At 39.4% G+C, this 27,415-nt stretch overlaps 2 long non-coding RNA genes across 2 annotated transcripts; one reads left to right on the forward strand and one right to left on the reverse strand.

Moving 5' to 3' along the window:
• The first annotated feature begins 116 nt into the window (after positions 1 to 116).
• LOC139673407 (uncharacterized) lies at positions 117 to 16,408 on the forward strand. Its single transcript, XR_011698101.1, has 3 exons — positions 117 to 253; positions 3,962 to 4,057; positions 16,374 to 16,408. It is a non-coding gene; the product is annotated as an uncharacterized lncRNA (long non-coding RNA).
• Positions 15,181 to 27,161, reverse strand: LOC139673406 (uncharacterized). Its single transcript, XR_011698100.1, has 3 exons — positions 27,064 to 27,161; positions 26,372 to 26,465; positions 15,181 to 15,229 (listed from the first exon to the last, which is right to left on the reverse strand). It is a non-coding gene; the product is annotated as an uncharacterized lncRNA (long non-coding RNA).
• Positions 27,162 to 27,415: the final 254 nt, after the last annotated feature.

Below are 27,415 nucleotides of genomic sequence, written 5' to 3' on the forward strand. Positions count from 1 at the left end.
AGGTATAACACTACTGAGTTCTGTCATTCCTTGTTTAGTTACTTGAGAGAAATCAGAATTCTGCCCTTCATTTTTTCAGGGATAATCCTGCATTGCCTGCATGAATTTCCCTCCGTTTGTACATCACCAGCAAAACTGCCATTTGGAATATATTTGGAAAATATTTATTACTGAAGATGCTGCAACAGGCAGAAATGACACAGTTCCAGTATCAGTTTCCAGTTTGGATTTTCAGTATTGGCAGCCAGAAAAGGTATCTTTTTGTTACAGCTTAAGAAATTTGATACAGAATAACTGAAACTTAAGTAAAATAAACACAATACTACTCTTGCAATTGTTTCTGCAGCTTTAGTCTAGGTCAGAAAAGCATTTACAACATGGTCTCTTACAGGACACTATGAATGTGGTCCATCTAACCCAGTATTATCAATTTAGGGCTTGAATTCACTTCAAGATATCTCTAACTCACTGTCAGACTTTTTCATTTTACAAGTTTGGTTCAGATAATATAATTTTTTGATTTTACTAATACTTTTTTTTAAAGATAGTCTAGAAGAAATGAAAGTAAAAATGAATAGAGAATCAATGATCAAATATTGTGAATAAGTCTCCCAGAAAACTTGGAAAAAAAGTGGAGTGTACTTACCAGATAGAATGTTAAAGATGTTTCTGGTTTGGGTATGTCGACAGATGACTGTCTCTTGACGTCAAGTATATTTAAAGACTACTGAATTGGTTCAGTGGACCCCCTAAACGTAACTTTAAAATAGAGCTTCTAAGTAACTTGGAAGCCCTTTTATTGTCTCAGTTGATGTCACTCTTTCAACACACCCCCTCCTCCTGCCCCTCATGTACCCACCCTCTGATGTTTTTGTTAATTTAGCGTTTACAGGGAAAGAAGTCTCAGCAAAAACAAGTCCTAGGTAGCTGTGAAGAAGGTAAATGAGATGCAAGGTTAGTGATCTACAAATGCAAGATTAAAACAAAATACTGAAAAGCTAATATCTATAATACTTGTGGGGAAATAATAGTCACTTCAGGCCAGATATAAGGCTTCTTTGTAAAGGAATATACTGGAGAGGAGCAGAAGCCCCAAGAATGACAGAGGATCCTGTTTTTAATGAGAAGCTGGTGCCACTGAAAAGTTGCTCAAATGATGTTCTGTTCTACCTACACCTCTGAATATCCCTGAACACCTCAAATGTGCTAGGTAGAATGAAGGCATTTGAAGCTGCTGTGATATAAATTAGTACTTTATAAATTTGGGAAAAGAGCAATAGGACTCTGCCTATGTTCTAAGAAGTGAAACGTGTAAATCAGCAATACTTTCCCATATGCATGAAGAAAGATTATTTTTGGCTGCAAGATGTTTTTCCTATATTAGATGCTTCTGAGTTCCAGTGTATTACTCCAGAAAAAAAAGCAAAAACCCACAAACAAAAACCAGTTTACATCTGCACATTTTAACACACAATATGGAAGATATTATTGCTTTTACCATGAGTGGCTTTTGTTTATTTTATATTCCCATGGTATTTCATGAAGATGTAAAAAAATACATTTTATAGTACTGATATGTGTACATGTTACTCCCATGGGGAAAGGAAGGGAAGAACCAGAACTCCAAAGGGCTCTAGAGATCTCATGGTTCCCTTAGTAAATAGAAAAGTGAGTAATTGAGAAGTAATGAAGTAATTCACTTAAACAATTTCAAGAAAACAGGGTAATGGCAGTTTCCAGCATTATACTGTCAGGTATCAATATCCTTTCCCCTACACAAATTTTGGGGAATATCTTTTATTAGGAGATTTATGTGATAGTAACCTGAAGGTTAAAATGTGACTAAATTATTATAAAGGGATATTCATAGTTATAATGTGACTAAAAATGGACATGGCAGAACAGGAAAGGATTTGAAAGTCTCTTCACAATTGGCAATAAAAAGCTCTGTGTTTTGCATTTCACTGTAACATATGTGAAACCTTTAACAAAATCCTCAAGGCAGTTTTTACAGAGGCCTGACATTCACATGGAACATTTAGCATGAGATGGCAAAGCCTGAACTAAAGGACAAGCATTAGAAAATCCAGTGTCTGTATACAAAACAAAAAGTCATGTTTTCTCATAAACTGGCAGCAACTGATGGCAAGAATTGGCAATAAACCTTTAGTAGAAATTGCAAAATGAGTGTTAGCAGACTTGAGTTGCTGATGTTATCCTTTGAGTTGCAGTTGTGCCCCCTGCAACACACAAGAAAATCTGGTAGAGACCCCAGGCTGGAGCTTTGAATAAAACTAATACAGAGGAAACATCAAGGTAGGAAGTTGTCATTGAAAATCCTGAATTCCCTTCTCACAACCTGTAGTAGGTCAGTTTAGATGCCTTTAAACAAGATGTAATTTAAGCTGCTTCATTTGCTACATACCTCATCCTTAAAACAACTCTGATTTCTTTTAATTGTTGTTTTTATTCAAAGGTAGTAATAGTTTGTACCTAAAATCTCAAACAAATTTGGCTTGATATTTCAAAATATGCAGTTTGCCTCAGATGAGTGAAGATATAAAAATAGAAACAATATTAAATATGAACCCCATTATATGTAAATAAATAAAAGCTGTGATGGGAATTAAAGAAATTTCACATTGCAGCTCAAAATTTGCATAGCTGTATACGCAAGGAGAAAAAAATAACTTATTTGACTTGGATCATTGTCCCTGGTATCCAGAAATTATGTTATTTTAAAATACAGCTGCTAATAATTTACCCAATGTCATTAATATTTGCTAAACTCAGCATATCAGATTTGTGAATGAGAGATAGTGGACCAAATGAATGTAGTCCTTTTACCAAATATTTTAATCATGTACAGTTTTGTTAGGACACAGTGTACCTATCCACTATTTAATGATGAGCTGAAAATGGTATGGAGCTCTTTTAATGTTCCAGACAGATGATAATTGATGTCCAGATTCAATTTTTATCTCTTTCTTAAGCATCCTTTTTAAAATTCAGATCTCTTTTGTGCACTACTTAATGGAAGAGCTGAACCCAGGAAACCAGGGGTAACAAGTCCTGAACTCCTGTTCAGTAGGAGGCTTAAGACTACTCAAATTTATAGGCACTACCCTTAAAATGACACAACAGATAGAAAAAATAAATATCACCTCAATTAAAAGGCATTTAATGATCCTGTGCAGGTAAAAGACTGTATATATAGATACAAAGGCAAAACATGGAAAGTCCTGCAGTTTCTTAGGAATTTTTAGTGCCTACAAATGGGGTCTGATCTACAGAAGACAATTTTTACTCCCCTTGGACTAAGAAGAGGGAAAACACACGGATTCTGAAAGCAGCAGGCTCAGAATGAGCCAATGCATCAGTGGGTACAGCTGAATGGAGCAGTCAGGAGAATATAAACCATTAAATGCTTCAGGTACCTCCCAGAGAAAGGCAATTAATTCAGAAGCTGATTGGAAACTGCTGGTTTCTTTTCCTTTGGAAAAGGGGGAAGGGAGAGTGGGTAACTTTTGATGAGACTTAGGCTGAAGTACAAAAATGTTTAGAAGATTGCAGCTCAAACGTGTGACTTTCTCAAGCAGGATCTAAGCTTGAATGAAGTGTTCTCTTCTAGCATTATCTAAGCCATGGAATACTATACTGGAAATGAGACAATATAACAATATAAACTCTGGAGGTTACTACAGCAAAGGCTTCTCTATGCCACGAGGCATTCTAGACAACAAGCAAGGGCATGGCACTTCTGTAGGTGAAGGGAGAGGGCTGAAGAACTGACAGTGCTGGAACTGCAGCGTGGGAGGGAAGAGCTGACCACAGCCTTTTCCTCTGAAAAGACTTTTTCTTGATCAGCCAGAAAACTACCCTTCCCTGACCTTCCCTTATAGATTGTACAGATACCTGAATCAACTGGGCATGAAAAAAATCTGTGTTGCTTTGCTTGCAGGTGGTGTGCCACTCACATGGAATTTGTGCCATTGAAGGTAATCAGACTCCAGGGTTGAAAACAAGGGGAAAGCAATTAGACAGATTTTACAGCCAGGTAGGTGAACAATGACCATATTGTAAAATCACTGAATTTTTTGTAAACTTTTTCGTAGATTCTGTGAATTTTGTTAGGGGAAAATCTTATACTGCATCTTGAAATTAAACACACCCTGAGGTACAATACTGGAACATGGTTAGAGGACACAAAACCTTCTAGAATAATACTCAATTGACTAAAGCATAGTTTCACAAATTAATTATGTAATCTGGTGTATTTCTACCAAATTTTTCATCCTCTCGATTTAAGGCTTTGGTGCTGCAGACAGATTATTGCAGTGCTATTTACAAAAGCAGGGTTTTTTCCACATTGCTTGTTCCAGTGGGTGGTTCCAGATAAAATGCTTTCTGACTGCAGCTATGGCTGGGAGAGTGTCAGTAAGTCATTGAGCAAGGGAACAAAGTAATTGGTGACACACTGGATGATTGGTGAGGCAACCTTTCTAAATGTGTCCGAGGGATGTTTCTCCCTTGACACAATGAAAAGCCAAAGTGACAGTCAGTAAACTCTTCAGAATTTCATTTGATTGACAAGAGTTGTGGCCTTTCAAATACCACAGCAACGTGTTCAGTAATTTATGTAAGCAATGTTGGGTATCTTCAGGTGGTTTGTGGGTTCATGCAGCTAGATGAAGCTTCAGCCACATGCCAGTTTCCAAGTACATAAAAAACAGCACAGAGACTGCTGTGAAAATCAAAAAATTGCCTATCACTGTTCTAGTCTGTGTCCAATCTGCTTCATACAATGTGTTTTTAGCAGCTACTGAAAACTATGCATTTGGAAATAATTACTCACCAATATATTTTTTCACCAGTTACATAAAATCTTTAATTTGAGAATCACATTGTTCCTGAATCTCCCTGTTTCCTTTCTGAAGGAAGTATGTACTGCTGATGTTTGATTCTAGGTTGTTGACATTTAGACCAAGACAAATTGAATACAGACATCACTGAGGAAAAGATGAGAGAGCAAACAAAGCTGGTAGATTCTAGTCCCAAGTCTAGCTCCATCTGACTTTAAGTTCACTTGCTCATCTAAGGAGATAGACTGAACAGTCATGATAATTGTGATTCAGATTATTTCTAAAGTTTTCACTTGTTAAATGAAACATATAGAACGTGTCAATGGACGCTCAGTTTTGCTCTTAGTGTAACTTAGCCATGTTATCTAACAGAGCTGTCCAGTTTATCACAGAATTTCTCTATTGACCCATCACGGACATGCCAGGCTGTGATGACACAATCAGGAATGCATGAATGCTTGTTCTCTGCATGCCACCCTATACCATGGCTGCATTGAATTTCACATAGCATTACATGGCTGTTTTGAAGACCAAATGGAGAGTCCTGCTTACCTCATCTCTCTCTCATGACAAGAATTTGAAGCTTGGTGAAAGAGCCCAGAGCAGCCTGGAGGAATGCTAAAATGGCTGTTAAGGAAAGTCATGAAGATGAGCTACCTCTGAGTCTCTACAGGCACATATTTCAGTGGTCAGAAACAAAAATGCTGTTGTACATCCTGAACAATAAGAAAAGCCATGGTTAGTTTCAACAAGTACATATTGGCACACTTTTAAAGTTCTGCTAGTGAACTGTTAACTGAATATGTAAATATTTATAGAATTGTGTGTGAAAGTATAGGTTTTGCTTTGGATTTAAAAGTGTTGGGAAATTATTTTGCAGTCAATGATTACTTAGCCCTCATGACACTGAAACACCAAGCTGGCACTGCTCTGCTGGATTCAGTGCTGTAATGAACAATGGGGTACTTTGTGACCTTTCCCACTACACGGGAAGCTGGTAAAGTACTCAAAACTGTTGTTGGATCATGTGATTTTGGGGATCAATACCAAACTGAATTATGTATATACATATTCACACACATATATGTAGTCATATATAGTCATAGATGTAGGCCAGAATGTTTAATGGCTATTACTGGCTCTAAATACTTAGTGCAGATTTGATTTCCCTTTCAGTGGCAGGCAGTGCAGTTGGAGCTGTAACAAGGGCTCATGTCCTTTTCTGTCATCCCTGAAACCAACATGACATCCCTGACAAGCCACACAAGGAGACTCGTTTTGAGAGCACAGGCAATCCCAGAGGAAAATGAATCTAATACCGAAGGAGGGGTGAGTGTAAAACACACTCCTGCTCCTCTTCTAGTCTGAAGCACTTCACTCCAGACTGCAGGATTGAGAAACTCTCCCTGCAGCATGTATCTGCACACATGGTCATGATTCTATAAAATCATCATGTGTGCTTTCTATAAAATCATAATTTTAAAAACATTTAGGACATCTACCTAAAAAGGTTTCAGTAATTAAACATTAGGAGCCGTAGATACCTGCAAGTGTCAGGTTTGACCTAACAAAACCATTGCAAGAATGAATGTGCTAGCTCTGCATAAAATTACCATGGAGACTGGGGATGATGCAGGATGAAACAATGAAGGTCTGCATCTTTTATGCAGGTAGCCACATACTTTTCTATCCTTTCTACTAAAAAGACATTTCAAGTTCATATCCCCATATTTTTTGCAGCCACTGCAGATGAGCAGATACCATCCCAGTAAGCAATCTGGTGCTTGATGAAATCTCATGGGAATGGCAAGTACAATTCACAAATGAATGACGACATTTCAGACCTTTCTTTCAACCCAGTGACTGTCCTGTAAAAATCTTAGTCCCGAGTCAGCTGAAAAACTTGCAAACATAAAGGACTGGCATAAATGATTGTTTTGTTTGGGTTTTGAAAGAAAATATTGTGCTAGGTGCTATGTAAACATGCAAGATGATGTAGACCTTCTAATAGTGGTGACACTAAGGATGAAAAATACCTTGTATTTTATATGAAGCTTTTCATTATTTGAACTATTAATTCCAGCAAATAAAATGTTATATGTTAAAGATCTTGTCCCCCAAATAAACCCCATAGTTAGATATTTTGACCTGAAGTTTCTTCAAGATATTCTCTTGATGTATTTGTACTCATATTTGTACTATTTTCTGGAGGGATAACACTTTTTCTGCATTTTCCCTGCTTTATTTAATTCATCCTTTTTACTAAGTTAGTACCTAGATTACTAATATTTGTTGAAATAAAATTCTTGAATTAGTGATTTTCTTAATTTTTTACACAGGCATTTTATTGGCATTATATGTATATTTTCAATCCTTCTATGCTGACCAGTAATCTTCTCAAACTTATTTTTCTTCCTAGAATCTTACAAAATATCAGTATTAACACAAAAATCTTATTGTAATTCTTACAATCTAGTTCATCAAGAGGTCCAGCACCTCATACTCATTTTGAGCACCAGCCGCTCCCTGTTCTGCTTTCTGCTTGATTCAGTTCTCTGGTTGGATTTGACCATGTAGTCTGTGAGAAAATGTACTTTGCAGTGCCAGTCTATGGGACTCGGTTCTTAGAAGTTATGTGCTTTTGTTTCCCTGTTTCTCTGTTTTTCTGCCTCTATGCTGAGCCTGTGAGATTTGGAAATAAAAACTGGAGTTTTTTCTACATATCTACGTGTTTTTCTGTACTTGTACGTGTCTACATGGATCTACAGATCATCACCCTTGGCCTTTTGTGCCATGATCTTCAGCAGAGGAGAGCACTATTATTACCTGTCATGGTAGTTTCAGTGAATTAAATAGATCATACCAGTCAATGAGTCTCTTTCAGATCTTGCTTATCATATATGTGTGTCTCTGTTCTTAGAAAGCTACAAAAACTATCTCAATTTTAATTTTTTTCATCTTAAACTGTTTAGTTCTTTGCTTAGCCTCCACTGAGATCTATTCATAGGCAGTATTTCTTCTTCCATGTGAAATTCAGGCTCTTCATCTTAATTTTCTATGCTTTCTATAGGAGGCCTAGGTCACCACTTCCATGCACTGCACATTGTCATTTTAATCTGTGGAGTCTGGAGCAGGATACAAGCAAATCAAAATTTGCCGAGCTTGCTCTGTCCATGAACGACAATATAGAGTGCTGACTAGTGAAGAATCTAAGCTTATGTTTCTGCCCTCGTTTTCTGTTGCTCCTTGTTTTACATTGGGATCTCCCTATCTCATGGGATAAACTATTGCAGATAAGAATTCACCAGTTCTGTAAGCAATCACTTCATTTTCCTTGGTTCCTAGTCCTCATGAAAATGCTCATCCCTTTAGAATCCTGCCCCTAACTGGATTTTTTTCTTGGCAACCCCTCTGTGAGGAGCAGGCTTTCCACCATTAGCCAAAAAACCTTCCTCCTATTCTCACCCCAGCCCTTTTCTTACTGCTCACTTCCCAAACAAATGGCTGGTTTTCAACATTCAGGAAAAGATAACAAAGACTATATATACACAAATATTTATATCTAAAAAATAGCATCTATAAGAAGCAAGCCAAACCTGTACTATCCTTCTACAAACTATTTTTCTGTTCCTGTAAGCTGTGCAATTCTGCATGACCTCAAGAAGGTGAAGTCTTTGAGTACAGATTGTAGCTTTTAATTAATTCTTATGCACAATTACCACACTGTAGCAGTTATAATGGGCTTTGTAGTTTTACAGTGATCTCATAAATGCACTTTAGAAACAGAGAATCATGTAAAGATTCTAAGACACCATCCTTAGCAGTCTTGTGAAATTAAAAAGCAGAATATTTTAGGCAATTACTGCATTAGTTTTCCTAAGATTAGTGACCCTTCTCCTCTCTTATAAATTAGGAAACCCCTTTAAGAGGAGCCTCTGTGTGTCTCTGTAATACAAATGACCTGAAAACCAAAGGCATTGTCAGAAGCCAATAGGAAATAGGGCATAATAATGTGCAAACAGATGCTGAGGCGAGAGCAGCTTCCTAGACCCCTAAATCTCATTGTGTCTGAGAGATCTATAAACATTTCTGAGAGTAAAAATTCACCCAGGTGTATAGAGGAGATGGCTTGAGCTGACTAGTTCTGTTCCATGCTACATCTGTGCTGTAACTGTAGGAACAGACTCTATAAATAGCCCAACCCAGTTACCTTTTTCAGAACCTTGGGAATGGCTAATCCCCAAAATAGATGAATTACATAACTCTGTTCTCTAAACATGCTTGTTCACTCTGCAAATTGGGTTCCTTGTGCACCACTGTAAAATCAGTGCATCCCTCTAGTTTGCATTCAGCACTCATTGGAGCAGCTGTTCAGCTGACATTAGCAATGCTGATTTTCAGCATCTGGGGATTTGGACTCTGCAGATATTTATTAAAGTGCATATAACGTGAAGAGCAGATTTGAAATATCAGCCTATAACACTGATTCTAAAGTGGAATTGGGCAGGGTCAAAAAGGCATATTTTTGCTGCACTGGGCTGGATGTACTTGGCAGAGTTATATCAGGGGGTGCAAATATTCAAACTGAAAGATGCACATTTGCCAGACTGTCATTGAACTTAATGCTGCAACACAAGCCAGAGAAGTGTTTCTTCCTCTGGACACCATTAAAGCATCATATACCAAAGGGAAGATTTCACTCTGGAATTCTGAAATTTCACTTGAATTCTGAAATTTGTTCTTAAAGGAGCCACTGTGCATAAATCTAGTGTATGCTAAGTGGAAAAGCCGTTCTTGGATCAAATTCCAAGTCTCTAAATCTCTAAGGGCCCTCCACAGTGCAGTTGTAAACAGAACACCATGAGTCCTTAATGAGTGCAGTTGTATGTCCAGTTACTGTCTTCTCAAGCTGAGCTATCCTGTCTGTCCCTGCTATGGTGGCCATGGAACCTAATAATGTAAAGAGAGGACATTGCATTGGAATGGGCAGAGCTGAAGACACACATGCTCAAATATGACCTCATCACATTAAGGATATACTTAGACAAATGGTATCCTCCCAGGAAAGAGTTCCTTACAGCTGTGTTATCACTAATGCTTGAACAGGTCTCTTGCTCATGGTCATTCTCATACCATCCTTGAGGGAAGAGTCACTTTACGCATTTTACAGATGAGGAAATAGGAACAGGAAAAGCTGTGTCCATAAATCTCAAAGCTTAAATCTACCTGGAATAATAGGAAATATTACCCAAACCCCCTGTATCACTGCCTGTAAGTGGAGACACCTTTCCATAACATCAGGGTTGCAGAGTCCAAAAGCTGAACTTGCTTGGTATGGGAAGTCCTGCATTCCAGGTGGCCACAGGGCTGCCAGTCTATTACTGCTCTATTATGTAATGTTTGCAAGCTCTGTGGCACAAGTGATCTGACACCTGCAAGAGGCACAAATTTCCCACTCTCCTAGCGTTGCAGGCTCATCCTCTCTTCCTTGTATTGATCTTCACAGAGGATTTATACAAAACCTGCAGACTGGATTTTTAAGATTCTGGGTGTTACTAGATTTTCAATCTGTGTATGTCTACGTTTCGTGCTCTCCAGACATACTTATTTTCTTTCCATCAGCATTCACTATTTTATCCATCTCTGTTGTGGTTCTCTCCTCAGTTTTTATTCCTAATTTATAATCAGTCCTATGGCACACTACACATCACATTTCTGAAGGAATACAAATGCATATTGTTCTGCTTAATTTATGGCTCTGTTCTTTTGAAGCATGAAGTAAAAGCTCTTTGCAAAACTATGAACACTGTATGGAATGCTTGTCATTTTCTGGATTTCTGGGGAGCCTCACACTAACAGCTGTTATTGCTGGTGCCAATCCTACCTCCATGTAATCAAACACTTCTCTGTATTATCTCACTGCACAAGTATGATAAATGCTTTGTTACAGGCATTTACTTACATCCTAGTCCTTGTGTGATGGTGAAACACAGGTGTTAACCAGTCAGTCACCTTCCGTGGCTGCATTGTAAATAGCATGAGACTAACCACGTGATCATATCACATCAGTATTTTGCATTTTCTAAGAAATATCTGGCATTTTTTGACTACAGACCATAAAAAATACAAGGGGCTTTTCAAATTTCTCAGCATTCAGAAGAAATTACTGTCCAATGTATCATCTTTAAAGGAAGAGGCTCTCAACTGTCTCATGTTTCACAGAGTCATTTACATTCTCAGACGTCCTGTAGCCCAACTGCCTTCTCAAAACAGGGTCAACAATTAATTCAGACCAGGATGCTCAGAACTTTATCCAGCTGGGTTTTGAAAATCTTCAAAGATCTCAGAAGCTCCCTGGGCCACTTGTTTTAGTGTTTAATTACCTTTAAGGGGAAATTTTTTTTCTTAGTCAGAATCTCATATATTTCAAGTTGCAACCATTTTCTCTCATTCTCTCATGATGCACCTTGGTGAAAAGCCTGACTCTTTCTTCTTGGTATCCTCCTCTTAGGTACAGAAGGCTGTTATTGGGCCCTCCTGAGCCTTTTCCAGGGTCAATAAGCCTTTCTTACCTTCTATTCAGAGGACAACTGTGTCAGGCCCTGGTCTGTCATGGTGATCCTCTGCTGGATTTGCTCAACTTGGTCATCTTTTCTGTCCTGGGAGCCCCCAAACTGGACACAGTATTCCCAGTGCAGCCTGGTGTGTGCTGGGTAAGAGGGGATAAGCCCTTCTCTCAGCCTGCTGGCGGTGCTGCTGTGCAGAGCCCAGTCTGCTCATCCTCTCTGCCAGGGCACTTGCTGAGTCCGACTCAGCTCCGTGTCCCCCAGCACCTCAAGGGCCTTTTCAGCAGTGATCTCTCTTTGCAGCCTGTCCCAGCCTTTACTATTGCAATTATTAATCCAGCCCATGCTATGATTGCACAGGAACAACAGTGAGGCTGATTGACCTGCAGTTTCCAGGGTCATCTTTCTTGAAGCAAATGGAAAACCACATTGAAGACACACAGACAACTCAGATCACAGTTTTCATCATGTCTCTGTAGCAATCCGGTTTTTTTAAAAAGGCCTCTAGGCTGAGGTAGTTACATAGAATCTCCATATGCAAAATAATAAGCAAGAAAAAAAAGACAGTATTGTATTTAAAGATATATAAAGAGATATTGATTGAAACTAATTAAGCTTTAGCTGTAGAAAGGAAGAAAAACTAGATGTTTCAAATGCCACTAATTTATAATCCAAGCAATATAGAAACTAGAGAAAGAAAGAAGTTATGTAAGGTAGGTAAAGGATTTCAGTATTTAGTTTTTTTTTACACTAAGCAAAATATTCAAAAGAAATAGCCTCTGTTTCAGGGGACAGTGAACTGGTTGTGTCAGTCTTTCAAAAGGCTCTTGGGGTGAACAGTAGTCAGCAATAGCACAAGGGGGCACGGGCTCAAGCTCTGCCAGGGGAAATTGAAGTTGGAGATCAGAAAAAAATTCTTTCCAGAGAGAGTAATCAGGCATTGGAATGGGCTGCCCAGAGAGGTGTGGATTCACCATCCCTGGAGGTTTTTAAACTGAGATTGGCCGTGGCACTGAGTGCCATGATCTGGTAAAGGGACTGGAGTTGGACCAAGGGTTGGATTTGATGATCTCGGAGGTCTTTTCCAACCCAATCAATTGTATGATTATACAACAGTAAGATTTATTTAGGTACATTGGTTGCCTTAATAATTAAACTGGAAAAAACTTGCAAGAATAACCAACATAAACAGAGAGGTTCTTGCCTCACTTATCCCTCAGGATTATTTGAATATGCTTAAAAGTAGTAGAGAAACAAGAGAAAATGGATCTTGAGCATGACCTGATTTAGAAATTTCTGTATTCCTAAGAACATCACATGTCAAGAGGTATCATCTACTGAAGCATGAATTTCCCACAAGGATTTTGTCCCCTCACTTTCTGTTTACATCAGAAAAGGAATCCAGCTACTGAAAAAGTACTGTGTGAAAGTAAAGAACACTTGTGCATTTAAATAGCTTTTTAATCAATGTGGTTTACATCATTTAGGGGTTTTATCAGGCTACAAGTTGGCTTTGGCAAGTTTCATAGAAAATTATTGCTGCTCAAGTAGTTTCAGCAAGCACTGGCAAAACATTCAAATACAAAAGCTTTTGAAAATCAGATGCATTTACAGCATCTCAACAATAAGTGTTCCATTATAACTAAAACAATACCATTAGTCATGAATATTTGTAATCAAGGGTGGATCTGCAGAGGTGGAGGTATCACAAAGGTCATTCTTCGTCTAGTGTGCATTTTACTTGCCTCATCTTACCATTACATCGGTACATCTAATCGAGTTCCTCAGATGTCTGTCTTTGAACCTGAAAAACAATCAAAAATACAAAATATTATGTGGGAAGAGGTGTCATTTGAACTTATCACACTGTCTAAATCACACACACAACATGGAGAAGCAGGACCTCATAATGTTTTCTGTTCACTCAGTGTATGCACACAGAGTATAATGTATTCAATACTTTTGTTTTCTGACCCAAAACAGCTGTGACAACACTTGCAAGAGTCCAAAGACAGTGGCTTCCTTCAGTATGAATTAGAGGGACCAAATTGTGCTTAGCGCTTCTTGAAACCAGACTGGCAGGATGAGTCTTTCTTTTTATTGGTGCAGTTTCACAAGCACAGACTCACATAAGGTTTCCCTGAGAGCACTGCTCCCACAAGCCCAACGTTCTTAGTGGGGAATATTCTCCCTTCCCTCATGCCAGTGATCTCAAAAGGAGGATTTGTCCTACAGATCAAACTCCCCAGCTCCCAGCTTTCTGTTTTGAGAGGCAACCAGGCATTTACTAGCAAAGACTGTTCTTCAACTGCTATACAGTTAGGAAGGCAGAGCAGGAAGCTCAGTCTCAGCAAAGTCAGATTTGTATTAAATTCTGATATCTCATGCCAGTTTATTGATGTCATCAATGCACTTACGTTTTATTCAAAAACAAGCAAGTTTATTATAAAAAAAAGGTCTGTAAATTGTGCCCCTGCAGAGCGGGTGAAATTTTAGGGGGCCATGGGTTTTTAAAAGACTTCCTCCAACCTTTATTGGGATAAGTTCTGGAATTCAGGGTTTAACTAAGGTTTGGTCTAGGGATCTTCTTTTCTATGGTTATCTCTTTTGATGACATCCACAATAAGTGATTCAAGTGTCCCATGTATTGACAGCAAGGATAAGGGTTTACTTGCTGTGGAAATGAGAAAAAAATGTAAGAATCTTGAGGAGAAATTGTTTATCTTTACATGGATTGTCTTCAATTCTTGCATATTTTAGAAAGCTGAGTAAATTAGTATGCTGCTAAACATATATGTTTTTCTCAGATTTTAGTGCTATAGGGCACATTATAGGTTGTAATATACCCATGAAGAGAAGTCATTTCTCTATTACAGCTGTAAAAGCTGTGAGCAGATAGTACCCTGCTGAGTACAGGCACAGTGCGGCAGCCGCGTGTGCCGCCAGCACCACTGCCCTCTCCTGGGGACAGGGGATCAGCAGGAGCACAGGGAAGGGGTTGGCTTCTGCTGCTGAGACCAAAAGGATGGGATGTCTTACTCATGTCACTGAGAAGCAAATCTCTCACGTGTGTGAGAGACAAATAGCCAAAAACACATTCTTGAGGAAAAAAAATGAACAATCTGTTATGTAAATAATACATAGGATTATACAGAATTTGATATATATTTTTAATACATTCATATATAATTATAGAAACATAGAATGGCCTGGATTGGAAGGTTTGAAAGGTTGTCTAGTCCAAGCCCCTGCCATGGGCAGGAACCATCTCCATATTTCTTGGCAGCTCCCTGCTGGTACTGGAAGGCCACAATTAGGTTACTCCAAAGCTTTCTCTTCTCCAGGCTGAACAATCGCAGTTCTTTCAGCCTTTCCTTGTAGGAGAGGTGCTCCAACCCTTCAATCACTTTTGGGGCCTCCTCTGGGCTCATTCCAACAGGTCCATGTCCTTCCTGTGCTGGGGATCCAGAGCTGGATGCAGCACTGCAGGTGGGGTCTCACCAGAGCAGAGGGGCAGAATCCCCTCTCTCGACCTGCTGCCCGCACTGCTTTAGATACAGCCCAGATATGACAGAAGCTTTCCATGGTCACTGTGATAACAAAGAGAAACTGGGCAAGGTCAACCCTGCAGTAATCCTGATGAAGTCAGGCTGAATCTGGACTGTGATGTAACTAATTTCCATGTTCAGTTTAAGTGTTGAGTGATGAACTCCTGTAGATTTAGAAAGAATGCTTTAGGATATTGTCACCTTACCTGCTGACTTCTCCTCCCAGCTCGGTGTTATTGCCACAAATATTGACCTGCAAGAATTAGGCACATGAACATTTCTAATCAGCTGCAGAGCAAAGACTGACACATTTCTAGACAGAAAAAAAACCAAAAGAAACTACAGTTATATATAAAAAATATAAGTTTTTGACATAAATCAGATATAAGTAGCAAGAAGGTGTAGTAATAGTGATTCACACAATACCTTACTCACACAATAGCACTTACATCAGTATTCTGGTGCAGTAATACAGTCAACCTCAGAAATCATCTGTCTCCAAAGATCTGTTTGGTCTGATAACAGATTGTGTTAAACTGTGTGAAGTTATTGAGAATTGTCACATGGTTTTCATACAAGTAGAACTTAAAATATTTTAAAGCATGCAATTGCAAAGCTTTTGAAAACCTTTATCTTTCACTTTTTAAGAACTTGAGTTGTATTGCTTGATCCAATATAGGTTTGAGAACTGTTGATCTATGTTAAAGTAATTTTCCCATTTTCCACTTAGTTCCTCCAGTATAAAAAAAACCCCAAACCTTAAAAACAAAACATACAAACGCTCTGATAGTTTCTTGTTTTCCAATGAGAATAAAATTTTACTTGTATATCTTTTATGTTGATTTCCTTGGGGAGATTCACGTACATCCTCAAGGATATAATTTTATCCTTAGAATATTAAGGAATAATAGAGTTGCCTGGGTTGAAAGGCACCTTAAAGATCATCCAGTTCCAACACCTCTGCCATGGGCAGGGACACCTTCTACTAGACCAGGTTGCTCAAAGCCCCATCCAACCTGGCCCTGAACACTTCCAGGGATGGGGCAGCCACAACTTCTCTGGGCAACCTGTGCCAGGGCCTCACCACCCTCACAGTAAAGGATTTTTTCTTATGCTCCCTCTGGAGGTTCTGTGTGCAGGTCATGTGATTCCCAGGCATAAAACTAAAAGGAAAAGCAATCCTAACCTCTCAGATTACATTCTCCTTAGCAAACACTAAAAAAGCACTAGAAGTACAAAGCATAAAAAGTATTTTAATAATAAAATTAAAACCTTATCTACTTTAGGAAACTTCATAATGGCAGAAAAGGAGATACTGACATCTCAGAGAATGGAAGTAAGAGTCTGAATAATTAAAAGAATTTTTTTCACAGAAAGGCCATTATTTTTTTTTTCAGCTCTTGCTGCCAGTGAATCAACTGGAGAAGGTGGCAATTGTTTGAGATTTGTCATCCCACTGCCTGTGTGCACAGTGCATGAGCAAGAAAAGGGGACACATCTGTCTCCAGGAAGACATAGAGCAAGACCTGACAAGGCTGGTAAAATGAAGTGAAGGGTGAGGAAGGAACATGGGAGGAGAAGGGAATTCTTGCTTGAAAAAAATAAAGGTAAATGTAAAGAAACAGAAAAGAATAATTGCAGCTTTTAGAAAGTCCTTTGCTAGGCATCTATAGATGTCCCTAGAGTAATTTACCTCTAGTTAAGTATAGAGAGAGATGGGAGAGAATGGAGTTAGAGGAGAAGAAAGAGCAAGAAGTGGAAAATAAATGAGATGCAGAATCAGGGTATGCGTTCCCTTGGTTTAGAGGACTCTTCATGAACAGTGAGCATTGCTGTGGTATCAGTTGGACTCCTCTGAATTTATAAAGTACACTGTCATGCCATAAAATGTCTATCTCAGGTGTATCTGCACAGCTCCAAAAGCAAGTCAAGCTCTTCATAATCCAGCTGCTTAATAAAACCAGCACTATGAAGCCTGGTGGCATGAGCTTCACCATGGCATGGCAGCCCAAAACAAGCTCCCTGGAGATGTTCTTATGGATGGTAGTGTGGCTTGAGCTAACTATAATATAGCTGGTGTGGATGGACCTATCAAGCTAAAATGACACTTTCTCTGGGCTGGGTAGTTGGTTAATTGCAAATCTCAAACATCAATGTAATTGTTTGAGACTGTTTGTTGATTTGGGAGTGATTATTGAAATCATATTGAACATAACTCTAAAAGCATCTAGAATTATGAAATGAAATGTAATTACCTAAAGAACTGGTATGTAGTTAGGCAAAATGTGTTGCTAAGTAACAGCTATTTTATGGTTATTTCTTCATTTTTTAATGATATCTAAGTGTTATGCATTTCCTACAGACCTAAAGAAGAGTATCTTAATGAAAATTTCCTAAACCAGAAAATATCCTAGGTCTAGGATGCAGTACTGAAATCAAATATGACTTTTCCATGACAGAGATGTAGTTCTACTTTGTGATATCACACAGCCAACAGTAATTTAGGAATCTAGTCATCCTTCTGATGTATTCAGAACCATTTTGTTAGTATTATTGCCCCTGCCTAATTGGTCTTTCCATGACAGTTGTGCATATTTGGAATTAGTTCAAAATCTTAGGCTCTGACAGTTGTTAAGACAGCAGGCTCATTACCCATCTCATAAACCAGAAGTATCTAGAGACAATTTTCCACTGACCTGCATGTATTGTAGCATCTTGTGATTCTTTTCACAAGGTGCAGGTTACCCATGATGTGTTGCAGTGAAAAATTAAAATCCTCTGAGGAGTCATAAACATTCCCTACATGCAAAGTTCTGAACACAGGCAACTTGCTTTAGTTTAATTCATTGATGGGTACTCTACAATTTATGTGGGATTACAACTCCTTTGCCTGTGCAAAAGAGCTGTCAAGCCATGTGATCCTCAGCCACTCCAATAATCCTCTATCAGATATTAACTATATAAAGCAAAACTTCAAAAATTATCAAAATGGGAACAAATGGTTTGGTGGTGTCTAAATGCACTGAGGTGGGTGTGAGTAGTGGATTGTTCCTTGAAGAAATCCTTGTGTTAACCCCTGTCTCAGGTGGGGACATACACACTTCATACCTTTCAGCACACAGAGCAACTGTAATCCTGCTTCCAAAGAACTGACTGTGTCATTCCTCAGCTGTGGGTGTCCTGAAAAGCTTATACTTTTTTGACTTCTCTCATCTTCCTCTGTGCAAGTCACTGGAGATTTCACACCTCTTTATTCCACTTCACAATAATAAACAGAGTAGGAGAAATAATACAGAGAAGTTAGGGATTATTTTCTCAAAGCATTATCTAATTAAATTTAGACAAGTTTGCCAGTTTATTGTGGTAGTGGGTGCGCTGAGCCTTAATACAGAGAAGTTTATTTTCTGAAATAATTATTAATTAATTTTAGAGCAGTTTGCCAGTTTATTGTCGTAGTGGGTCACTGAGCCTGATACAGAGTATGTTATTTGCCTCTAGATGGTGCTCTCACTTTGAGATTAAACTGTTCAATTTGCTTTTTCATTATAACTTTCATAATTATGAAATAATAGTAAAATACTTCTCTCAAAATCAAAGCAAATGCTGTCAAAACAGCCAGGAAAAAACTTGTCAGAATGCACACGAATGTACCATATGTTAATTCCAGATAACTGATATCCCTCAGATTGTTTAAGGAGTGATTTTAATTCTAGGGAAATCAGCACTGGAGCCACGTAATACTTAATGAAAAGGTGCAAATTTAGAAGACTTTAAACCATGTAATGAATGTTTGTTAAATAATACCTTTGTGGTTAAATAACATCCTTTCCAAACAGGTGATCACCCAGCATTACAAACTGGGAAACAAAGGCAAAGGGATTAGTGGTTTTGCCCAAAGTCTTGAAAATTGTGCTTGGTGTGTGGGGGGTGTAGGTGATTGAACACTTGCACTTTTAAACAGAGATAACAGCTATTAATTTCCATGTTGCTGAAGTGTCCTTCCTGGATGTCCTGCTAGGGAGGAAGCATGACTAGGCTTTACTTCATAGCAGAGAGTAAGCCCAGTGTAAGAGCAGAGCCAAGGGCCTTCCAGTGGAGGAGCCATATTTTTCCTAGGGGAATAGGAAAGCCACATATTGTCACAGCAAAGCCAACTGTCCACATATTGCTCTCTGTACCTACAGCTACTCTGGTGCTGGAATTGCTCTCTCATAATCACCACCATTACTGGCTGCACAAGTGTGGTCTCTCAGTGTCTCAAACTGATACTGGACTCGGGTTGTACTTGGGCATTTTAGCAATGAACCTCAACCGTTTAATCCAAGAATGAATTCCACTGCTGACTGTGTGGTTTGTGGATCTGTACATGCATATTCTACTCATCATTCTCCTTCACATGGTGCAATATTATGCAAGAAAGTAGAGGTGATTCACATGTCTCAGAGATTTCTGACAATGTCCATTGCCTTTGAGCAGCAGGCAAGTTTTTACATAATTTATAAATGATTTGAACTCCTTTGGGTTCTTTTTTACTTCTAAAAACCAAGTTATCTTACTCTTGCACATTTCTTCCCAGAGAGAGCTCTAACTGAGGTGGCAATCATCTGTAAGAGGCTCTCTTGGTCTCATCATTCACTTCCTATTTCTTCTGCCACATTCAGCTGTGACACACACAGAAACATTTTGGATAAAAATGAAACAAAGGAAGATTTTGGAGGCCAGCACAATCTCACTGATAAGCCTGAAATTCAAATTGACTCTTGGGGAATGAGTAGCCTTGCCTTTTTTTGTAGCAACTTAGTAGCCATCCTAAATTTTTTTCTGTCCTCTGTCCCCTGCAGTGACAATTATGCAGGGTTCATCTTGTTCCTTTTATTCTAGGCTCACTTTTGGGTACGCCCTATTGCAACACACCCGTCTTTATTCCTTCACTTCTTTTCCTTGAGTTTAGGTCTCTGTTCATACCAGCTGTTCCAGTTCTAGGTACAATGGAACACCCAATTGCTCACAAAGAAGATTAGGATGTCAAACTCTTTCACAGCAGTCAGTGTTCCCACACGTAGACTCTATTTTCAGATAGCACAAGATCAGAGCTGTAAATTGTGCAAAGCTGGCATTTAGTGTGCCCTTTACCTTTAACATTCAAATGCATTGAACAAATCAACTGAGACTCCTGTTGGTGCTAACCCTGCTTAATAAAGAAAAGAAAGTGAAACTTGGAGACTGCAATGTGAGGCATTCTAGAAAATACTGTATGAAGAATTGTTTCCTGACAGGAATTACTCAATAGCTGCTTTTCCTGCCTTAATGTCACACTCCTAGTTAATAAAGCTGTACAGAGAGAATGATCAAGAATCATAGAATCATAGAATCGATTGGGTTGGAAGAGACCTCTGAGTTCATCAAGTCCAACCCTTGGTCCAACTCCAGTCCCTTTACCAGATCATGGCACTCAGTGCCACGGCCAATCTCAGTTTAAAAACCTCCAGGGATGGTGAATCCACCCCCTCTCTGGGCAGGCCATTCCAATGCCTGATTACTCTCCCTGGAAAGGATTTTTTCCTGATCTCCAACTTAAATTTCCCCTGGCAGAGCTTGAGCCCGTGCCCCCTTGTCCTATTGCTGAGTGCCTGGGAGGAGAGACCAACCCCCACCTGGCCAGAACTTCCCTTCAGGTAGTTCTAGACAGTGCTAAGGTCACCTCTGAGCCTCCTCTTCTCCAGGCTAAACACCCCCAACTCCCTCAGCCTCTCCCCACAGCACTTGTGCTCCAGCCCCTTCACCAGCCTCGTTGCTCTTCTCTGGACTCGCTCCAGCCCCTCAATATCTTTCCTGAACTGAGGGGCTCAGAACTGAACACAACACTCAAGGTGTGGCCTCACCAACGCAGAGTACAGGGGAAGGGTCACTGCCTTGGGCCTGCTGGCCATGCTATTTTTGATCCGGGGCAGGATCCCATTGGCCTTCTTGGCCACCTGGGCACACTGTTGACTCATATTGAGCTTCCTGTCAATTAGTACCCCAAGGTCCCTTTCTGCCTGGCTGCTCTCCAGCCACTCTGTGCCCAGCCTGGAGCGCTGCAGGGGGTTGTTGTGGCCAAAGTGCAGGACCCGGCACTTGGCCTTATTGAACTTCATCCCATTGGAATCAGCCCATCTCTCAAGTCTATCCAGATCCCTCTGCAGAGCCCTCCTGCCTTCCAGCAGGTCAACACTCCCTCCCAACTTGGTGTCATCAGCAAATTTGCTAATGATGGACTCAATCCCCTCATCTAAATCATCAATAAAGATATTAAACAGGACTGGACCCAACACAGACCCCTGGGGAACACCACTGGTGACCAGCCACCAGCTGGATATTTGTTTCCTATGGCTCTAGTATTTACATTTTTTTACTGCATGACCTGACATTAGGAGTAACTCAACTTCTCTTCTCTAGGATCTGCTCCATTAGCCAATTTTCAAACCAATCACTTTTCACAGAATCATAGAACTTGTCATAGAAAATCCTGAGTTGGATGGAACCCACAAGGATCATCCAGTCCAACACCTGCACTTTTGCTCTCGATCTTGCTACCTGCAATAATTTAAAATACTAAATCATCAAAACACAGTAAACTTGTAAAAGCATTCCCAGCAAAGTCTCAAACAAAGTTACACTTCAATAAAAACTGTGTGCTTCTTATACACATGTCCTTAACTCAACATACAAAATCTTTTTCATCTTTCAGGGTTCAAACATGGCAGGAAATCTGTGCATGTAGAATTGTGAAAATTCATTCTCCAATACTAATATTCAGTAGTGACTTTTATGTCAGAGCAGCTATTGCCCTGAATTCTTCGATTGAAAAGAAAAATAAACTGGAAGGTACAAATCTCTGGAAATATTTTCACATCTCATATAGTTCTATCCACAGAATTACATATATAATTAGTTAAGAATTATACTTCATTAGGAGTAAGGGGTACAGATTAGATTATTTTTAACAGGAATGTCTTTAGTGTGACATCAGTCCATTGCAGTATCCTACATAACAGTAATTTAATAAAATATAATTCTTCAGAAATACTTTGTTTTTTCTACATGAAAAACTAAGATGGCAGATACCATTTATGTGATTAAAATAATGATGAACATGCTGCTCTCCAGATTTGTCTCTAAACTGCTCCTCAAAATATTTTTCCTAGGTATCCATTGGCATGGCTGCTCTCATGTTCCAGGGTGAGGTTTGTCCACCATCGTGGTGCTGGTTTCTGTTTCGTTAATGCCACTGTCTTCTTCATGCTCATATCCTCTGTGTCCTCAGAGCTGCAGCAGAGGCTCACACGGACATCATGGTGTGAAAGGGTTAAATGGCAGTCACATAGTTCCAGTCTAGCAAGCAGACAATGTGCAGAGGGAGAAAGTAGCGAGAAAGGCAGGAGAGGTGAGAGTAAAATGACATGGAAGTCTGGCTGTGCACCTGCACTTGTACTCACTACCAAACTGGCAGGTCAGTGCCCACCACACAGCAGCTGTAATCCATTTCTCTGAATGGAACGGGAGCACAGGTCTGAAGCAAGTACAAAGCTCACACATTTTAGTCAGACAGAGGGGGATTAATGACTTAAAGGTTTAAATTACAGTAAACACGGAGTGCGTGCGTCCCTCTGCAACAGACGGACAGAACACGTTAACGAGCAAACCTCACCCTGGAATTGCATCTCCAGCTTCTTGCCTTGAGGTGTCACACTGTGATAAATGCCAACCTTTTGCTAGGTGAAGGCAGTGGTTCATGTTGCCAGGGGCAGTTTGTTGCAGTTAAATGCTTGCTAGGCTAACAAGGTGGTTTAAAGGCAGTGGCAAAGAAAGAGGCCGAGGCCTATAAACCATGTTAAGAGTTGTATGAACACATTTTATGGTGTGCGTCATTTTCTGAGTCAGCTTTGTGAATTGAAAGACATTTCTGTCTTCTAAGAATGAGGTTTGTTACTTCCTTGAGAAATATAAACTTAGTAGCCAGTGTTTAGCATGACTCACACAGATATTTGGGTAGCCCTTTCATTGGACTCTACTTGCCTATGATCAGTAGCGAGTACAGAGCAACATTTATTGTCATTAGCCTAGACCAAAAGCTTCCTTATCCTCAACAACAACTTGAGTATCTAAAAAACTTACAAGTTCCAGCAGCTTTGTGGGCTCTTAATAATTAAACTGTTCTCCCCAAGGCTCTCTGTGCCAAAGTTGTGTGTGTACACCTTCCTTTTGTACCTGGAAACACTGAGAACGTGTCTTTGAGTTTTCTTCATTACACCTACAAGCAGCCTGAACTTCTCTGTCCTTCCCTCAGTGTGGACTATGCCAATTTTATCACACAAACAGGTGCAAGAAAATAAATACTGACCCATGACATTTTTCTAACTTTCCTTAATGAAAATCTCCATGGATTTTATATGAAAATTAGATCAAATGTTTTATTGGGACTTTTTGTTGCTGTTGTTAAAAGTTACTAAAAAATATTTTCCTTCCAGGGAAGTGATGAATTTTCTTATGTGTTTTATGAGATATTTCTATAAACAAAATCACTGATTTCATCCAAGATTATGTCTTTAAGATTAACCAAATGTGCCAAGTAACAGCTTTCTGAGAGATGTCACACTCAAAGAACAGTATTCTCTGTTTCAAGGAAGGAGTACTTTATTTAACATGAAGAGCCATCTGAAATATTTCAACAATACTTTCATATTTTGAAATAAAATTATCATTATTATTATTATCATTATCACAATCATTTTCAAAACACAGCATTTTCATTTCACACAGGTGAGCCATCACTGCGAAAGTTTTAAAAGAGCCATCAGATGAAATATGATCCAGATGTGAGTTATCTAAACAAATAAAAAAAGTCAGTCTAAATGCTTCTTTTAATGTGTTTTAAAATGTGGTAGGAGCAAATGAATATTTTATTACTTGGAAGGTGAACTCCTCAGTATACAGCTGAGATTATGTAACTTTAAATTGCATCTGAACATGACTCTTCCACCACTGTCTAGGCAGTAGAAATTGCCTAATTGGGGAATAAAAAAAGACAGACCCTGAATCCCTGAAGCACCGTATTGCCTTTCACAAGAAAACCACAATCAAAGAGGGTTCAGGAGCTGTGAATGAAGCAGGTTCATAAACAATACAGTATTCTGGAGAAAACTCCAGGGTATGCCAAATGTATCTGAAGAACTAGTGGCATAATCAGCTTCCCGAACTTATTAAGAGAAAGTATGTAAGAAAGACACAACTCTGAAATGACAACATCTCAGAGAAATTGAGGATAGCAGCTGAGGAAAGGACAGAGAAGGTTGACATTATTCCCAGGACTGGAGTAAATGAAGTTGTAAAGGTTGGTCATTTGGGTAAGCTGGTAAATTCTGCTGAGTGAGGCTGTCTGTACTCAAGGATAAGGCTGCACAAATCAAACAGTTGCAGTATAAAACCCAGCCACTAATGCATCAGGGACTAACAAGGACAGTTATTACAGCTAGGACCAGCAAAGCATCCTTGTAAAATGGCAGGATAAATCCTTGCAGAACTTAAAAACCAAATTTATTTGATGAAGACACAGGCTGTGGCCCCAGACATAACCTATAAGCAAGATTAGCCTGCCAAAAGTAACATAAAACCAATAAGTGATAGCACGTTTGACTGGATGGGAAAATAGAGCACCTGTGAAGAAATACTGTGGTGGTTGGGATAAAGAGCAACTGCAAGCTGTACCAAAAGAAGAACTAGATGAAAAAGAAGGCAGGTGAAATTGTATGTTACATATGATGTGTGAAAGTCAAAATAAAAAAAAAAACCAACAACCAACAACCAACCCCCAAACATGCTGAAGTCTTCAACTGAAACTCAAAGTCTTTTCCATTAGAGCAAGGCTGAAAATAAGTTCTTTCGCATTGAAAATATGGTCTCATATGTATAAACAAGGGAAGAAGGATAAAAACAAGTTTTCTCTTTATAACTTTTGTCAACTTTTGGGTGCATGAGGCTGGAAAAAGGCTTTCATAACTGTTCTGGAGAATTGGAAATTAGTTAAAAATTCTAGAAAGGATTTCTCTGTAGGAAGGAAAATGTTAAAAGAAACATAAGGAGAAAAACAGAGAGGTTTTCAGAAGTCTGTGTTGAAGATGTGCACTGTGCTGGACCTCAGAGCTCCTGTCCACCAGCTGCACAAATAGAGAACCTAATGAGCCCTGCAGCCTCACATCTGCATTTGTGAGCCCAAGGGCATTGCCAGACCATCAATCTACACAAGGATAGAAATACTGAGAATCAGCCAAACATTCTGTATGTCCAGCAGGCAGCAAGTTTGATCAGTGGGGATAGCCTAGCATTGTTTCTTTATCTCCAGTATGAATGAATAGCTAACTCTGTCATATTATTTTTTTCTAGATTCTGTCATATTGAAGAGAAAATGTGACTTTGTTCAGAGCTGTGGGGAGTACAACTCTTGATTGTTTCTGCTGCAGCATTTACAATGAAAAGATGGAAAAAAGGGTTAAGTCTTTTCCAGACTTTCAGAAAAAAAGGTCCTCCTGTGAGTTAAAATTGTGAAGAAGATAATCAGGCCAACATCCCTTACAAGGTAACCATCTGTGTGTCTGTTCCAGAGAACTGAGCTATCAGATAGCCCAGGTGGCTGCACTGTCTCCAGAGCTGGAATCAGTATCACTGCACCCTCATGGCACTGCACTCACACTAATTAGCTGGGTGATGAGAGACAGAGCTTTTGCAGCTTGCCATGTGGTTTATAATATGTTACAGCTTAAGCTAAATGTCTGTGCTCTGCTGCCTTCTGGGACATGCGTGTGTTACTCTGTCCGGGTCTGCTCAGGGGTCTCTGCTCCCTGTGGGTGCAGGCAGGCCCTGAGCAGGCAGTCCCAGGTGACAGGGTATGGCCCTGGCATGGGAAAAGGGCTCTGAGAGCGAGTGAGAGAAGAGCACTGTGCTGCCTGTGCCTTGGACTGGAGGGACAGTTCCATTTCATGGTATTTCTAAGGGGAAGAAGTATATATTGATCTACATAACTGGTTAACAGTCTCCTGACTATGACAAGCATTTGATCCTGCTATGCTTAGACAGCTGTCTGCATCTTTATCTTTCCCCTGCCTGTGATGTAATAGACAGGCATTTCATGCTACTACATGAAATTTAGCCAGAGATCACAAACCAAAATGTCATGACCTGCTGCTCCCATGATTTCTGCCTGGTGTCACCACTGGCAGCCAGAGCGGTGCTGCTCTATCCTGACATAGTTTGTTCTTCTTTTTTCCTGAGCTTTCTTGTTTTGTAATACTTGGATCGAGTATTAATTTCAATATTCCTGTAATGTATTTTGTCCAAAATTAGTGCCGTGTGCACTTACCTGCATTGCAACATAAGGTTCAGAAATTACAGAGCCTTCAGTAGTGTGGTCATACACGAGCCTTTGTTCACAGAAGCACATCAGAACTCACCACCTACACAGCACAGCAAAGAACAAAATGAAACATCGAAGCACCATGCTGAGAGTGTCTCTAGCTTAATTCCAAAACAACTATACCTCCTTTATCATCCATAAGCACTTATAGAAAAAATAGATAAGTATAAATTAGAGTAGCAGAAGGAGAAGGGTTTGCAGCCAGAGCAAAAGGACTTTTTGAAGTTGGTCAAACCTTGGAGTTGCCTCTGCTTTCATAATAGTTTTGGCAAAAAAACCTGTCCTGTATTAAGTAGGAGTGAGAAAAAAAAGAAAAAAAAAAGAAAAAATATTTAAATTTCAACTGCATGCTGAATGTTGGACACAGGATATGGCCAAAGACTGTAGATTCTGACCTACTGTTGAGTAAGAGCAGCTATTAAAATGTCTCACAGAAGAAATACCCAGTTTGATTTCTACTACTGTTTAGCCTCAAAGTTCACCAGATCAATCTGAATAAGGTTTGTAAAAGTGTTGACTTTCAGACATCCAACTGCTTCAGCTCCTCATTGGAACCCCTGGCTCTCTAAGCAATGCATTCAACTTTAATCCCACTAATTGGTCCTGCCAAAAAAAATGGAGATAAATGTAATACACACCCCGAACAGCAGAAAGGTGCTTCGCTCCTTAGGACAGTGGGACGGTTTTCTCCCTTAGGAAGATCCTATTTAGAAGGAGAGATTTATTTTCTAATCCACATTTTGTCTCTCATCTACATCCCTGTTCTGAAGAATATAGAGTGAAACAGTGCAAGTAAGAGATTCCAAAAGAAAGGCACTCAGGGCTTATGGCAGCCTGCTGGCAAGGTTGTTCTCATGGGCAATGAGAGAAAGAATTAACACTAAAGCAACTAATCAGCCAGAGTGAGGACTGAAATCAGGTGTGTCAACACCAATGCGGGTGCCTTCATTGCCGGATTACTGGATATTTAGACTTCTCAGAAATGACATC

The sequence above is a fragment of the Pithys albifrons genome, chromosome 6, assembly GCF_047495875.1.
Source record: "Pithys albifrons albifrons isolate INPA30051 chromosome 6, PitAlb_v1, whole genome shotgun sequence".
In the NCBI taxonomy this organism is placed as follows: Eukaryota; Metazoa; Chordata; class Aves; order Passeriformes; family Thamnophilidae; genus Pithys; species Pithys albifrons.